The sequence below is a fragment of the Pituophis catenifer genome, unplaced genomic scaffold, assembly GCF_029215685.1.
Source record: "Pituophis catenifer annectens isolate HBS135680 unplaced genomic scaffold, rPitCat1.0.hap2 SCAF_14, whole genome shotgun sequence".
NCBI lineage: Eukaryota > Metazoa > Chordata > Lepidosauria > Squamata > Colubridae > Pituophis > Pituophis catenifer.
In genome coordinates this window covers 20,849,366-20,853,840 of record NW_027256894.1, presented here as the reverse complement: position 1 = coordinate 20,853,840, position 4,475 = coordinate 20,849,366, and positions in this window count along the sequence as shown.

Here is a 4,475-nt window from a genome sequence, read left to right as displayed (position 1 = left end):
GACATACAGACTGCATACTTACATGCAAAATTAGATAAGGAAATATATGTAAGAGCACCGCACAGTCAATACACTAATAAGAACGAAATTTGGTTACTAAATAAGAGTCTGTACGGATTGAAGCAATCTGGCAAAAGATGGTACGATTGTTTGGTAAAAGTACTAAAGACCATGGATTTCAACGCCACCACTGCTGATAACTGTTTCTTTGTAAAAAAGAGTAATGATCATATTGAATTTGTATTAATTTATGTGGATGATATTTTATATATTGGAAAGCATAAAGAGAGCAGGGAAATCTTTGTAAATAAGTTAAACGAACACTTCTCATTGAAATCACTAGGTAGAGTGAATAAATACCTTGGTGTACAAATTAACAAAACAAAAAGGGGATTCAAACTTACTCAGAAAGATAAAATCATTGAACTCCTAAACAAATGTAACTTAAATAATGCCAAAACATGTGACACACCTATGCAAACTGATTTTCTTAGAAACAATGATGAATCTTCCCCTGAGTTTAAAGACAACACATTTTACAGATCAGTTATAGGTTCACTCCTTTATATATCTAATTGGACTAGGCCAGATATTGCATTACCTCTCAATTTATTGTCAAGATATGTTAGCAAACCAACCTTGTATCATTGGGAAGCTGTCAAAAGAATTTTAAGATATCTGAAAAGTACATTAGATTTTTGTTTAATATTGGAACCCAATAATGACAAAGAACCAAAAATTACTTGTTATGCTGATGCAGATTGGGCTGGTGATACATCATGCAGAAAGAGTACCTCTGGTTATGTTTTTCTATTGAACGATTGTCCAGTTTACTGGTATACTGGTAAACAAGAACTGGTAGCCACCTCTACCACAGAAGCAGAATATGTTTGCTTGTCTAAAGCTGCAAATAACCTTGTATGGTTCAATGATTTGATCACAGATGTTTGGAAGAAACCTACTTTACCATTTATTATGCATGAAGATAATAAAGCGGCCATTGAAATTTCTAGATCCGATGCAATTGGACAAAGGTCCAGGCATATTGATATAAAATTTAAGCACGTGAGACAACTATCTCAAGACGGATTCATCAAAGCAATACATTGTGATACTTCTGAACAATTAGCTGACATATTAACAAAACCCTTACCTTCTAAACAACACAAATATTTAACTTCTAAATTATATGTATTATATTGTCCTGAATCTGAATGTAACTGGTGTTGTATAACGAACCGGCATTTAGAGGGGGATTTGTCAGATGTAAATGCCTTATTCTCTAATGTGTAAATAATGTATATATGGAACATCAGGGGTTAACTTATTACTTGAGCTTTAATGTATTCATAATTTACCACTCCCATTTCTGGCTCCGCCCCTTGTATATAAAAGGAGCCATCCTCCCCATTTTCCTCGCTTCTATCTTGAATATTCAGCGAATATAGAATGCCTATTATGATTAAAGAGAATTATATTTAAACCTATAACTTCTATTATCTTTATTGAGTCTGATCCTGAAAATATTGCAACAAACACTTAATGATAGTCATAGGGTAAATAATAAGCAATCCGGAAACAATATCAATATAAATCGTAAGGATACAAGCAACAAAATTACAGTCATACAGTCATAAGTGGACGGAGATGGGTGGTGGGAACGATGAGAAGTTTAATAGTAGTGCAGACTTAGTGAATAGTTTGACAGTGTTGAGGGAATTATTTGTTTAGCAGAGTGATGGCATTCGGGAAAAAACTGTTCTTGTGTCTAGTTGTTCTGGTGTGCAGTGCTGTATAGCGTCGTTTTGAGGGTAGGAGTTGAAACAGTTTATGTCCAGGATGCGAGGGGTCTGTAGATATTTTCCCAGGCCTCTTTTTGACTCCTGCAGGATACAGGTCCTCAGTGGAAGGCAGTTGGTAGCCATTGTTTTTTCTGCAGTTCTAATGATCCTCTGAAGTCTGGGTCTGTCTTGTTGGGTTGCAGAGTCAAACTAGACAGTTATATATATAGTTATCTAGAAAATCCTGACATTTTTTCTTCTTGCACCTCAATGAGATTATTTTTTTTAATGGCGTTCGGGTTCAAAGCTCCCCCACGCAGCCCCGTTTAATTTCCAGTTGATGGTTCCTACTTTTATTGCAGTGGGTCAGGGAAAAAAGGACTTTGCTTTGCAATAAATGTAGGGTCTCCTCTTGGGTGGGTGGGTTGGACTAGATTACAGCCTGTAATCCTGTACGGAATCCAAGAAAAGTCCAGTAAGGGTAGTCTTTGACTTACAACCTCAATTGAGCCCACGATGACCAACTTCAAGTTTGGCAGCACTGCTTGTCCTGAACAGGATTAGGTAAACCACCGAGGTTGGATTTAACAGATTAACAGATCAACAGAGTTGGGAGGGACCTTGTAGGTCATCTAGTCCAACCCCCCACCCAAGCAGGAAACCCTACACCATTTCTGACAAATGGCAGTCCAATCTCTTCTCAAAAGGCCTCTTCTGAAGGCAACTTCAGTTCCATGGGTTGATTGTTCTCACTGTCAGGAAATTTCTCCTTATTTCCAGGTTGAATCTCTCCATGTTCAGTTTCCATCCATTATTCCATCTCGGTCACATCTGCTGCCTCCAGAACGCCATCCTGCGCATTCCGAGGAGTTCTCCTTTAATCATTTTCATCTTGCCCCGTGAAATTCAAATCCTGAGACCAGAGAGACTTGGTTCCTTAAAAACCCCTTGAAAGCCCATAAATTATAGAAAGGGAAAGAAGGAGCCTGGGTCTCTTGGAACAGGCTCTGTGCAGATTTAATGGCCTTTGAGCTGCGTCTGAGGAAGGAGCGTCAGCTGACGGAGTAGTAAATCTCTTGGACGGGAGATACAGGGGCCGGGCTGGTGTGTGGCGTGATTGGGCTTTGAAGCTGCTAGGTCAAACAGACAGTTGGCAAGAGGAGAGGGGAAGGGGAGGGAGAAGAAAGAGGCAAGAAACTCCCGAGCATTTCGGCTTTCCAATCTTGTTCCAGGCACCTACGGACAGATTACGCAAAGCCCCTGCAAGCTTTGAGCCGATGCAAAGTGGAGAAACAGGAGGGAGGTGTAATATTTCTTCCATTCAGGCCGAAAGGAGAGTGACGGTTGCTAAATACGAGGCCTCGGTTGCAAGTCACTTTTTCCAGTGCTGTTGTAACGTAGGATGGTCACTAAACAAAATAGTTGTAAATCGAGGACTAACTGTAAAAAGTGGTCTCTTAGGAAGGTTGGCTGATGTTAGCTACAAATGGAGACTCCGTTCTCGTGGTTTGAAAGGGTTTAAACTCAAGGTTGCCAAGCCTTCTGGATTAGTATAACTGCTTGAGGCTTAAATTTACTAATTTACTATCCTTGCAAGTCCAAAAATCTTCATGACTTGTTTAAATAGTAGACGGGGCCCTTCTGCCAGTGGTGAGATTCAGCCAGTTCGCACCATTTCGGGAGAACCGGTTGTTATACTTTCTGAGCAGTTTGGCAAACTGGTTGTTGGAAGAAATAATTAGGGCAGAGAACCGGTTGTTAAATTACTTGAATCCCACCACTGACTTCTGCTATGGAATCAGGCTAACCAGCCAGGCTGTTTATGGTATTTTTTTTTTTCACAAAATCACCCTATGTTGTAGAATAAATGATAAATCTAGCCAAATATTGCAATATCTCTTTGATATTAAAAGGGCAGAGACATTGTTTTTTTAAAATGTATTGTAAGCCGCCTTGAGTCTCTGGAGAAAGGTGGCATATAAATTAAACTAATAAATTAATAAATAAATTGTACCTATTGCAGAAACATCAGGCATAACTACATAAAGGGCAGGGAAAGATGCGCTGGAGAAAACGGTTGAAAACAAGAGGAATAACGTATTTTAATATTAGAGGCCATAAAAGCAGATTGTTCATCGGGAGCGCTGACAGGGAGGTTAAATTTGAAAATGTTTGTATATTGAATACAGAAGAAGGGATTCGTGGCTGGGGAATTCTGGGAATTGAAGTCCATATTAGAGTTGCCAAGGTTTGGGAAATCCTGGTTTATACCATTTGGGATTATAGACTCCCAAATATAGATTATAGACAATTCCCAGAAGCCCCCAGCGAAAGGGCTTATGGGAGATGAAGTCCAAGCGCTGCGACCTTCCAGGCGGCGCTAAGGATCAGATGAATCACCAAAAAAAAAAAAAAAACACACCCCGCCACGCCCCCCTTTCCCCTGATTGGCCACTCCGTCAAAAGTCACCACGCCCCTTTCTAGCTCGTGTCAACGGCGGATCGACTGGGCGAAAAAAATTGGCGTTCCCGCCTCTTTCGCTGATTGGCCGCCGTCCACCAATGAGCAGCGCCGCCGCTGTTCCTTCTTTTTTCCCCCGCCCCTCCACCTCAATGGCGGACTCGGCTCCGCCCCTCGTTCCCCAGAAACTCTCGCGAGATGAGACGGGACGGGGGCGGCTCCTGAGGCGAAGG